Consider the following 14,017-nt stretch of genomic DNA (forward strand, 5'->3'; position numbering starts at 1 on the left):
TCTGGCTGTTTCTCATTGTTTTTAGGGTAGTTGCAACATTTTCCCCAGAATTTCACATTCTAGGCATGAAGGGAAACTCCAGTGAGTTCTTAAATCCTGAAAATATATGAAACAATTAAATGAAAGAATCAAAAAGCTCACTCTTCTACAGCATGGTTTCTCTTCCTCAAATGTGGACACTGACAATAGAAGCCTCTTCATGCCTTATACATAAGATATCTGCAACACAGTCATGTCTTTTAGATGTTGCCAGTAAGCATCAGATTTATTAAAACATAGTTAACCTGCAGAACATGGTGTATTTATTGTTACATCATTGTAATACTGCCTGCCTTAAGAATTGCTTTTAAAATACTTGATCCATGCTTACAAAAGATGTTAGGAAGTCCAGGAAGATCTCTTTCTTCATGTACATATTATTTCAATTGGACAAAACATGCATTTGTTGTTGTTTTTTTCCCCTGTAAGATGGCTCTAGTAGCACTTATTTGTCATTACCATCATTCAAAACAAATTTTGTTAGATTTCACTAACAATCTAACTGTCATATTAGCATTCATTTAAAACAAAACTTATCAAAATTGGTGAATATTTGTGTAGCCATTTTAATATTGAAGATGGAAGAAAATGAATAATATTTTCAGCATATTGTGCTTTATTATTTCAAAAAAGATAAAAATATAGCTGAAATGCAGAAAAAGATATGTGCAGTGTATGGAGAAAGTGCTATGACTGATCGTATGTATCAAAAGTGGTTTGTGAATTTTCATGCTGGAGATTACTTGCTGGACCAATACTCTATGTTCAGGTAGACCAGTTGAATTTTATAGTGATGAAATTGAGACATTAATTGAGAACGACCAACACTCTACCACATGGGAGGTACTCAACATACTCAAAATATCCAAATAATAAAGTTACTGGTGAAAATAAAAAATGTGTCTTCTATTTTATGGAAAAAAGCATATGGACTTTTTGGCCAACCCCAAGTAATGAATTTCATTGAATTGACTTGTCCAGATTCTCCTCACTTGATAACTTTGGGTGATTTTCATCTCCAACTTCTACCCTTTTTACAATAAAAAGCATTTTATTATGAAACAGCAAAGTCTTTTAAAATTACATGGCAGATTGTATGTCCATAAATCTTAGGTCATCTCCCTCAATTATTTCCCTTATCATTATGCTATTTTTTGTCAAATTATTTCTTTAAGTCCTTTACTCCATCTAAGCATTTGTTTAAATTTTCCACTACTAATGTCTTGATTTATACAATCTAAAATACTAGTCATTCTTCCCAACATCACCATTTATTCTGTTAAATTGTCCTTTGGTTTTCCTCAGAGCATATTGCAATATAACAGTATATATTTTTCACCAAGTAATATGGGGCCTTTATTTTTAACATAATATCTGCACATCAGTAGTGTAAGAGTAATCCTGATAACCGATTACTAGAATAAACAATGGCAAAACAAACTGATATTTAATGTAAATCCACAGGAGGTTAAGATCCAGCTAAAGCCAAAAAGTCTGTTGCAATCCCTCTGAGCTCTGCATCTGTCTATTCTGAGGTCTTTGTTTCAGCGCTGCTATTGTCTAACAGGGCTTAGTGTTGGCAGACAGCATGAATCAAGAAAGCTTTCTCAAACGTTGTAATCCTGCCAGACTCCATCTTAGCAACATACCTCTTTACACCAGCATGAATGACGGCCACTTATTCTTCAATAGCCATGGGAGACTACTGTACTTGCTTCGGGAACTCAGACACACAGTAAGACTCAGGAGTCGTTAGTAGCAGCCTTTAGGTCAGAACCGCTTGGGGCAAAATAATGCCCACCTGATACTGAAGAAATTCATGGTATTTACCCCTGTGTCATAGCCCTGATATTTCCAGCAGACTTGACACATACAATGGAGAAATCAATATTAATGGAAAAGTGGTTACCTTGGAAGAACAATTCTGTCTCACCTGCAGGAACTAGGTTATAGGGGGCTAGGATATTGTGGTGCCCAGAAATTTATCCTGATACTGGAAAAGTACCTGACAGACAGGCAGAGTTTAAGAGCAAATGCTCATAAAGTATTTGTGATAAAATCAAGTACAATTTTTAGCAAAATTCATAATATTAAAAACGTAATTTAAAAAATGTGCAACAGCATTAAACGATCAGCTGGTATATGAATCAAACAAGTCCTTTTTCTATAGAAATAATTTCCAACATTTAAAAGTTCCTTCATTCTACTCAACATAGCTGTTTATGTGCCGGTTCCCTTCTCATGCTCTTGCACATTTTTTTTTTTAATTTAACAGGGACACAAGGGAATTGCTTAAATTCCTATATTGATATCTGATGTGCTTGGACATTTTTCTTGATTACTCTGAAGCACATGAATTCCATAAGAAAAATCTAAGAGAAAAATATATAGATACTTTGTTCTTGATTCCTACTTAAAATGACAGAATACATGAATTGCTTAGGCAATTAATTAATTAATTAACTAAAATAATCATGTTTTTTCTCTTCCTTATGTCATGGTTTTCTTTGTTTTTCTTTAGATATTTTGTCTGAAAAAAATGGCACTGATTTTCTTGCTCTGAGTTCCGTTCTTTGGAATGAACTTGCTACTCCCTTCCTCCTGGGCACCGTGTCACCTTCCAGTGGCAGCTGTAAATGGATGAAGCTGGCTGGGCTTCATCTATTTAAGTTGCATTCCTTACATTGCTAAATACAATGCACCATGATTTGGAGAGTAAAATCTGGAGATAATAGCCTTTGATATTAGCATTTTTCACTAAGAAAGTAAGAATCATTACACATATTGATTGTTAGGCTCAAGCACCTATTAAAACTATATCCTAAGAGATTAATAAACTGAAAATGATTATCAGATGCTTTCTTTATATGAACTCACCTCCACTGAAATAGCAATGAAAATTAGCTGTAAATCTTGAAATCAAGGAAAAGTCAATTATGTGGTGAAATGCCAAATCTGATAAACCCTTTTAATTCTTTCCTTCTCTAAACTTGCTCCAAAATACTTACTTAAAAACTTCACTTATCGTGTTCTTTCTATTCATAATGACTTTTCTATTATAGACTTAACACTTCATATTTTTTAAAAATGTGGAAGATGCACAAATATAGAAAGAAAGGGAAAGGAAATGGTTAAAAAATCACCATCTAAGAATAATTCATTTCTGTGTACACTTATTTCAGCTCACACTTAATCATGCAACTGAAGAAATTTTTTCAATTATTGTTCCTTTTTTCTTTTTTGTTATTGTTATTCTATTACAGTTCTCCAAACTTTCCCCCCTTTACCCACCTCTGTCCAGCTCATCCCACACTCCCACAGTCAATCCCCACACCATTGTGCATGTCCATGGGTCATTCATACATGTCTTTTGACTAGTCCATTTCCCTTCTTTCTACCATTATCTCCCTCCCCCCCAGCCACTGTCAGTGTGTTCCATGTTTCCATGTCTCTGGTTTTATTTTGCTTGCTAGTTTATTTTGTTCATAGGGTTTTTTTGGTAAGTGAGATCATACGGTATCTGTTTTTACTGAATGGCACCCTTGTCTTGTTCCTGATCTTAAGAAAAAACACTTAGTTTTGCCCATTGAGTATGATGTTGAAAGTAGTTTTCTTATATATGGACTTTATTATGTTGAGGTATGCTCCCTCTTTTACCACTTTGGTGAATGTTTTCATTATAAATGGTGCTGGATTTTATCAACTGCTTTTTTAGCATCTATTGATATGATAGTGTGATTTTGTTCTTCATTTTGTTTATATGGTGTATTACATTTATTGATTTACAAATATTGTAGCATATTCCATCCCTGGGATAAATTCCACTTACTCATGATGTATAATCTTTTTTAGGTATTGCTGGATCTGGACCGCCAGTATTTTGTTGAGGGTTTTAACATTCATATTCATCAGGGGTATTGGCCTGTAATTTTATTTCTCTGTTGTGTTTTTACTTGGTTTTGGAATTAGAATAATACTGGCCTTGTAAAAGAGTTAGCAAATTTTCCCTCTCCTTGAATTTTTTGGAATAGGAGTTAGTGCTTCTTTGAATGTTTGGTAGAATTTACCTGTGAAGCCATCTGCTCCAGGGCTTTTGTGTGCTGGGAGCTTTTTGATTACTACCTCAATTTCCCTAGTTGTTATAGGTTTATACAGAATTTCTGCTTCTTCTTGACTCAGTTTTGGAAGAGCGTAAATTTCCAAAAATTTTTCTATTTTTCCCCAGGTTGTCCAGTTTCTTGACATATAGTTTTTTATAGTGATTTCATACGATATTTTGTAGTTCTGTTGTATTGGTTGTTACTTCTCCTCTTTTCTGATTTTATTTATTTGGGTCCTCTCTCTTTCTTTTCTTAGTGAATCTGGTTAAGGGTTTGTTAATTTTGTTTACCTTTTCAAAGAACAAGCTCCTGGACTCATTGATCTTTTGAATTTTTTTTAGTCTATATGTCATTTAATTCTGCTCTGATCTTGATTATTTCCTTCCTTCTACTCACTCTGGACTTTGTTGTTGTTCCTTCAGTCCTTTTGGGTGTAAGATTAGGTGGTTTAAAATTTTTCTATCTTCTTTAGGTAGGCGTATAATGCTATGAACTTCCCTCTCAGGACTGCCTTCCCTGTGTCTCTTAGGTTTTGAGTTGTTGTGTGTTCATTTTCATTTGCTTCCAGACACTTTTTGATTTTTTCCTTGTTCTCATTGTTAACCCATTCATTATTTAATAACATGTTATTCAGTCTCCATGCATTTGAATGTTTTTGTGTTTTTCCCTTGTGGTTGGTTTCTAGTTTCAAGCCATTGCGATCTAAAGAGATGTTAGATATGATTTCAATTTTCTTGAGTTTCTTGAGGCTTGTTTTGTGTCTTACCCTATGATCTTTATTTGAAAATGATCCATGTGCATTTGAAAAGAATGTGAGTTTTGCTTCTTTGGGGTGAAATGCTCTGTAAATATCAATGAAATTCATTTGATCTAGGGTGTCATTCAAGCCGCAATATCCTTGTTAATTTTTTGTTCAGATGACCTATCAATGGTTGACAGTGAGGTGTTACATACATAATTCTTATAAACTTTTTTTACTGCAACCCCTTTTGATGAATCAGTTATACTTATGAATCATCATCTTGAATCAAATAGTCCTCTCTTTTTGCTGTATGTTTGATAATTTGTCCTAAACATACATAATAATCAATTGAAAACACTGATAAGATTTGGTCTCTTCAAATTAAGGAACTTAAAAGTTGTTTGGAGAGATAATATTAACATACATGAAATAATATCAGGATGTCTAAAATAAATGTATAAAATGTGGTAGCAACTATTAGCACTCCATCAATTCATGAAAGAGGATACCCATGTGTGGTGAAGACTGGGGGACAGGGGACTGCAGAGCACCTTGAAAGAATTGACCAGGGTCTTATGAAGAACACACTTCCTCTCTTGAGTAGCATGCCTCATAACTTTTCTCTAGCAACTTTTGAGCTTTGTAGTGAGCCCATCACTAACATATGCTGCCTAAGTTTGTACTTTCTGAATGTGAATATTTACTAGTATTATGTCCCTGTACTATAATTGGCTATTGTATATAAGGTGGCATAGAATTTGTCGGTTTAGTTCGTAAGTATATAAATCAAGGGGAGTCATACCCTGATATTATATAGACATAGAATATGATGAGACCAGAGTGTTTGATGTTGCATGTTGTGTGTTGAGCTGTGTCCTTTGGAGAGGGAGTAAGTGTATTTTGAAGGCAGAAAAGGATTTGTGACAAAGAAAGTAGAAAATGGTAAACTTCATAAATTTTCAAAATGTTAGCTCTTTCTCTTTAAGAAAACCCTATGCATCACAGTTCTCTTGATATCAGGCTCAGCCTGATGGGATTTTCTGTGCCTCTCCATATGAAGAAAAGGTATAGACCATCTTACTGATGTCAAGCTTCACTAAGTGGCTTTCATTGTCTAGTAGTAGAATGTGAATAGTTGTGAAATGCCATGATTCTGAGCAAAAGCTTTACTAGCCCCTAACATGTTGTTTTTCCACCTAGAGAAAGAATGTCAGTCTCCCAGGAGAGACTAACCTATTAGCTTGAATGTTAGAATAGAGGTTCTATAGAAAAAAATCACCAAGTGTGATTGATACAATATGAATGAAAATAAACTTTGTTCTTGTTGTTGTTGTAAATCAGTAAGAACCAGGGGTCATTCAATACTGCAGCATCACTTAGATGAGCTGACTGATGCAGAGTGATAAGATTAGTGCTGATGTAAGGAAAAACACGGTGTCGTGTAACAGTAGCAGACACGAGTAAAGCACAAACATGAGATGTATGAAAGGAGCAGTGAAAAGGCAGGCCTGAATAGAACTGAAAAGTAAGGAGGTATGAACATTTGTATGTAGATTATTTTTAGGCCGTGGGAAATCTAAACACTAAGCATGAGAGTTTAGACTTGCTGTGATAACATCAGTAAACATACAAACTTTTAGGCAGCAGTCACATGATGAAAATCCATGTAATGACAGCTAGTTTGGCTAGTATAAGCCAGAAAAATTGATTGAGTGAGGAAGCAACAAGAAATCTGGAAGAACAAAGAAAAGATTGTAATAGTCATTTGGTTGTGGGTTAAATGTGGCTTCTAACAGTGGTAAAAGAACTAAAGGGAAGAATAAAGTCATTTTTAAGTAAAAATGTATAGTTCTTGGTCACTTACAGAATAAAAATAGAGAATAAAGGGAAGGATGAGTAAAGATAACCTCCTTAGTTTCAGATCTAAAGAGTTTGGAAAATGGAAACACCTTGGACAGAGACAGACAAATTAGAAAGTAAGGCTAATTTTGAGTGAAAATTTTGTGTGTGGAGGTAATATGTTAGTTTTTTATATTTGTGATGAACCAATCAGCGGAAGGTTGGAGAGCTCTGCTGTCTGAGTCAGAGATCAGGTCTCATGGTAGAAATTCGTGTCATATGCACAGGGGTTTTTACTAAAGCCAAGCAAATGAATGAGTCTTCTGACATAAAAAGTAAAGAAAAATGGTTGAAAGTTAAGAGAGAAGCCATGATTATAGGATGAGTTGGGGGAAAGACATTTTAGAATTAAGAAGAATTTAGAATTAATTAAGAATTAATATATACATACATATATATATATATGTATATATATATACACATACATATACTGGACTTATGTATTATCACAGAATCGATTTTCTTTCTAAATACAGTTTCTTTAGGATTATTTGAGGCATGACAGAAAGCAAGGATAGAGAGGATAAAAAAATTCATAGCTATATCAATTCTTAGGGTTTGGCTAAAAAGAGTCATTTCATGTTCAATTGAATTGAGAAGACTCATGAAGTTTAAAGCTGCTGTGCCATAAACGTTAGAAATCAGATTCTCGGAAAAAGAAAATGGGTTAAGTGTAGATAAACCAAGTTTGTTTGTTTGTTTGTTTTTTACAAACTATGAATGGATGAGATGAGGGATGCATATAAAAAGATCGACTAAACTTTAGGTGAGATAAGTGTTTTCACATTACTTGACTCTGTAGGCTGATGTGAAAATAATAAACAGGCTGTTGTGAAAATAACAAATATACAGAAAATATGTTGAGTCCTCATTATGTGTAAAATATTGTACTGAGCACTTGACCTATATTATGTCATATCTCTTCCATATGGCCTTATTGGTTGTGTTATTATTATCCCCATTTATAGGGGAAAAATCCTATAGACAGTGAAAAGTGATATGAATTAACATAGGCCACTGAACCTACGTTTGGTTTAAACCTAAGTGGCAGAATGGGGACTCGAACTCGAGTTTGGACTCAGAATCAGTGCTCTAAACTGCTACATTTAGGATGGAAATGATTTGACCATTATTATAAGCAACTTGAGGGGATTAGCATCATTTTGAACAAAATATCACTAAATATATATATATATATATATATATATATATATATGTTCTAGGACTAACCATTTCAAGTACTGGGACATTTTACAAAAAAATTTTTAAATCCTCAAGTGATTTAGAATAACCCTTCATAATTTATGATTTACCTATATTTATGATTTACCTATATTATATCACTTGATTTTTATGGCAAAGTATATGAAATATAAAAAGTAATGTTGGCTTAGTCTCTTTTTTCTTTTCTATCTATTTTTAACACATGAGAAAAACTACAGAGGATGAGGAAGAAGTTAACTTTGTCAAAGATGCCCTGTTAGAAGATGACAGAGATGGAGGTCCAAGCTAGGTTTAACTTTCTACCCCACACTCAGTGTTCTTTCCACTTTTCTGTCTGTTCTTCTACCTAGCACCCCATTATTTTCAAAATAACACACACACATATACATACACAGGGGTCTGGCACACATAACGCCCCCTCTTGTGAGCTGGTAATCTATACCAAATCTTTTACTACAAAATTAGAAGCATGCAATTCTGTAACATAACAATGTCACACAAAAGTACACCATATGACATTTTAGATGAAATGTTCAAATTGCTGTTCATCTTCTGTGAGACATTCACATACCCTACCAACCACGCCACAGTCAAGCAGGCCTTATTTCTGCTGGGACATGTGTATGTGTGTGTGTGTCTGTAAACTGTGTATATATATATATGTGCATTAAGCTTTTAATTGAAAAGGAATTGACAAATAACATAATATTCATTTCAGATGTATGTGATTTAACATGTCTACATTGCAAAATGATCATATATAATCTCCCCCAAATCACAGAATTAATTTAGAAAAAATTGTGTATTTATTCTTACATATGTAAACTTCAGTCACCTTCAAAGCACTCTCCACTTGATATAATACACCTATCAAGAGTTTTTTCCACTGCTCAAAACAATTTTTGAACTCGTTGATTTTGATGGTTTTTAATGCTTCTGCTATTTTTTGTTTCACTTCTTCCACGTAAACTGTTTTCCCCTTGAGGACTTTTTTCACCTAGGGAAACAAATAAGTCTTTGGGGCAAGATCTGGTGAATAGGGAGGGTTGGGGATGGGGTCATGCCATTTTTGGTCAAAAACTGTTCAACATTCACCATGGTGTGGACAGGTACACTCATAAGTCACCCATCATCAAATGGGCAAATGCATTAAAAGAATCTCAAAAAAATTTCACTAAAGATGGATTCAGCCTCTCACAACAGTGCCAGGTGGTACACTGATATAGATGAGTTCATAGAACACTGATGCAGATGAGGGAATCCTATACTAGAAGGAGCCCATCCTCCACAAGCTAATTCTGGTTTTGGGGGGCATTCTCCCTCATATACACCAGATCTGTACAGAAGGTATCCAGCCATATAATATGAAAATAAAGACACTTATTGAAAAAGATACAAGGCAAGAAACATTGCACATAGGACAATGACATCTCACTCCCCTTCAGAGAAAGCACCTTGGGACTCCACACAGTTCTCCCAACTGCCATTAGCTGCCCTTTCATATTTTCCTGAATCTCATCGACAGTCTGAAATCACTTCCTTTCAAAGGTAATTTTTCTTTTGGGAAAAGCCAGAAGTCAGAAGGCACCAAATCTAGGCTGTAAGGGGGCTGAGTCACCTTGGTGAATTGATGTTTTGCAAAAGAACTGCATGAGAAGTGATTCATGAGTGGGTATGTTGTCATGATGAAGCTCCAATCACCAGTTGCCCACAGCTGTGGCCTTCTGAATCATCTGAATAGTTTCTATGGAGTAATGTTTAAGCTTACACAAATTCAGATGCAGATTTGTTGCTCTACTCGCCCAGTCATTTTGAATGTGAGGGCCACACAGTACACAGGCTCACTCAATGGCATCTACCACCCCATAACTACTACAGTGAAGTCACCATTGTTCACTTATGCACGTTCCAGTTTACTCTCCTTGGCTGCCAGATTACATTGATGTTGCACAAACCATTCTCATTGTATTAACAAATGCCTAGATTTTTCTAGACAGACTGCATATATGTATGTGCATAGGTGTATAGATAGATAGACATATTCATAGTATTTGATAAAGTTCCTTAATTTCTAAAAATTATCCCTGAAGAGAGTATAATACGGGAATCAGAGAATTCTAATTCTCCAAGAGATATGCTTCTAGTCTGGAGTGACTTCCCGACTTCACCATTCTCTGCATAATTGTGTTTACTATGGTGAGTCAGATTCATAGAGAGTGCTTCAGACTTATTTCTCTGTAACTTGTGAGCACCAGTACCCCGAGGTTGTAAGTAAGCTTTTGTGTAGCTCTTTCATCACCCCAGCCAAAACACAGAGAATTACTTTTAAGTTTGCAATTGAGCATCACTGGGGTTGGAAAGGCATAATTTATTCCATGTTCCCATGAGTTGCATATTTTAACAAAGTGCAACTTGTAATCTTATGTCTTAATGCTGTAAAAGCATTCCTTCAGTATTTTTCTTGCTTCAGTCATTAGAAATAATTTGAGTTAAAATTAAAAGTAAGATTTTAGCTCACATTTTCAATTAGACACTGGGAATTACTTACGGATTATTTTGTTTACTTTGGTCAAGCATTGTGTGTTTAGATTTTGATCCAAACAAAATAAATTATTTATGATGTACAAAATAGAAAAAAAATGAAATTTATTACTATTGGTCTTAATTGCTTTCTTTCCCCTACAATTAGCTAAAAAATAAATTTAGCATCATAAACTACCACACTCCACTTTGGGAAAGCAGTCCTAAAGAGTTTGTTGGTTTGATTCGGACTAGATGTTTAGGGTCAAGGCCAACAATACATAAAAATGAACATCCATAAGCAGGTGTTGCTTAGTATCCTGTGCAGAGGTTTGCTATGCTGACAGTCCAAATCTCCAGAATCTAGCCCACGTCCCAGGAGCTGGCATACAAAACTGTAGCAGTGTTCTATTTAAAGAGTTCATTGGAACAAAACACTGTCCATACCTTCCTCGCATAATATCCAAGAGAATCATATAATCTAGGTAAAGCTGAATTTGAGAAAAGCTTATAAAATTTGAAATGATCTCAGTATGTCTAGAGCCAGCTGCGAGGAGAAAACACGATGCATGTGTTTCTTGTTTCTGGATTAGTAACTGGGGAATGTGCAGGAAGATGAGCCATTTCAATACTGCAAGGCAAGAGATATTTCTGCTCCAAAATAGCTCCTTTCACTTTAGCAGCGGCCGTACTAGCTGAAACTCCTCTTCCAGACTCATTTGGATAGCATGTCATTTTTTAATGCAAATATCATAGAGTAATTGAGGGGTTCATGTCTTAGTTGGAAAAATCTTTCAATCAGAATGTTTCTTTTCAAACATTGAACATAAAGTAAACCAGTCTGAGAACAGTCAAAGACCAGACTCCTGAGGATCTTGAGAGCCAATCAGCCTTGGTATTGGATGTATTAGGCAACCAGCACGTTTTCTTATGCAAGAGTGAAAAATGCTGTTTAAAAAATTAGTTACTAAGATGTTTAGGGTATGGATTAGAACACTACAAAATGACAGACTGACATAACCTTAGACCCACAACCCAGTGGCATTGCCCTGCTCTGTCGCAAACCTACTATGTGACTGTGGAAGGTTCACTTTGTGTTCTTAGCTTCGATTTTATCACTTCTCAAATTAAACTGTTAAGTTATATATATATATTTTTAGGTTTACACATGTACATTATTTTTAATTGAAATTGACTTGGCAAATGACATTATATTAGTTTCAGATGTACAGCATGATTTAATATGTGTCTATATTGCAAAATGATCATCGCAGGAGGTCCAGTTAACATCCATCACCACCTATAGTTACAATACTTTTTCAATATGTGTGATAAGAACTTTAAAGGTCTAGTCTCTGAACAACTTTCACATATACAATACAGTATTATTAACTATAGTCACCATGCTGGCCACAGTGAGATATCATCTCATACCTGATATATAGCCTGATAGAATGGCTATATAAAAAATGACAAGAAATAACACATTTTGGCAAGGATGTAGAGAAAGACTAGACTGTGTTAAGTTTCCTTTTAGCCCAGATTGAAAATCAAAACAATCATCAGAGCAGAATCAGAAGACCATGGACATTTAAAATTAGAGCATACCTCAGCAAGCACTTCACCTTCTGTCCAATGCAGAAATTCTTTAATATCACTAATGAAATAACTTGTAGCTGAAGACTAACCCTGAGAAGAAGTGCTCCATCTTATAAAGCAGCTTCTTCTGAGAAAGAGGGGAGGAGCTTCGTGGTTAACAGACAAGGCACTGGAGTTACACCCATCTGAGTGGGGATCTCTGCTCACTCACTGAGTGACCACAGGAAGGCTGGATCATCTCTGCAAGCCAGGACTTCATTGTTTGTTTAAGAAGATAACCTTATTGCTGCTATTAGTATTGAACTTACTGACAAAGGCTCTTTCCTGACTCAACTTTAGTGAGGCTCCTTCGAGCCCACTTCTCAACCAGGTCTCCATGTCCATCCATCTTTGACAAGCGCAGTTTTAGCAAGAATCCTCCCAAGTTGGTTTGGGAAGAATCCCCCATCTTCACTCTCTGATCACTGCTGATAGCTGATCGTACTCCTCATCCCCACTCTTGTATCTAATCACTCTGGTCAGCTGTCAGGAAGCCTGCTGTTACATATGTTAGTAAGAATCACCCTATTTTTGATGTCTTGTCTTACTAATTTTCCATTCATTGGCCGCCTTACCCTGCTCACTGGCTATAAATCCCCAGCTTTCTCTGTTACACTTGGAGTTGAGCCCAATCTCTCTCCCTTGTTGCAATAGTCCTGTTGTAAGATTCTTGAATAAATTCTTCCTTGTCATGGTTGTGTGTCAGAATAATTTTCTTTAACATATTGTCTAGTGTTTAGAAAGTTCTCCTTTACTTTGAGCTGACAACCTATCTGTTCCTTCTTCCCACTGGCCTTAGCACTTTCCTTTTGGAGAAGTGAATAACATTTCTATTTTTTCTTTCACATGACAATCTTTCAAATATATGGAGAAAGAGATCACATGTATCAAATTTTCTTTATTTTAGGTTAAATATATCCATTTTCTTTAGCATTCCAGATCATTACCACTTTGGTCCTGCTTATGGGATTATGTTCAAATATGTCACTGTGACAGTCACGATACTTCAAGAGTGATCATGCAATCTTTGAGCACAGTGACACCATTATCTTTCTTGGGCTAGGCCATACCCTACTATGAAGCTGACCTTAAATGTAGCCACAGAAACATTAATTTTTGGCAGCTGCACCACACTTTGGCACACTGATACTGAGATGAATCTGAGTTTTTTCTAACCTTGAATTTTTGCAGTTTATTTTTTAGAACTAAGGGCAGGATTCAATAATAAAATGGGATTCTTCAGGATACGCTTCCAGTAAAAAGCATTTACAATTGTATCATTGTGTAATGATGGACAATGCATCTTGTGAACTGAGGCCTGAGAGAGATGGTGGATACTATAGTGGAGAAGAGAGACTATTTTTAATGGCAAGGTGGAAAGAAGAAAGACATGGGGATAGAACTCAGCAAATGGCATGTGGGTAAGAAGACAGCAAAGCAGTGCATAATGATATATGGCATTAGTTGAGATATTAATTTCTTTGAGAAATGGCCCTTGCAATCCTCCCTTCCATATTAGAGGATTCGTCTCCAGAATACCTTGGACCCAATTATTCAGTTTCCAAACTAAATTTCTTTGACATGTATTATTTATTTTTCTGGAACATAAAAGGAATTTGCTAGAGAAAATATTGAAAGTGCAAAGAAGCATACTTGATCTGAATTATATATAGATATATTTATTTTTTACAATATAGACATAGATAGACTTATAGATAAATATATATAAGGAAATTTTATTTTCTTTCCTACTGATTCTACCTCCCAGAGATAACCATTGCAATTCACTTGTCTAGGTCCATCACCCATATAGGCTATAAATTTCTTGACTATGCAAAGTGGGTCATGTTCAAAG

This window comes from Sturnira hondurensis, unplaced genomic scaffold (genome assembly GCF_014824575.4).
Source record: "Sturnira hondurensis isolate 20B ecotype Veracruz unplaced genomic scaffold, ASM1482457v3 Scaffold0022017, whole genome shotgun sequence".
Taxonomy (NCBI): domain Eukaryota; kingdom Metazoa; phylum Chordata; class Mammalia; order Chiroptera; family Phyllostomidae; genus Sturnira; species Sturnira hondurensis.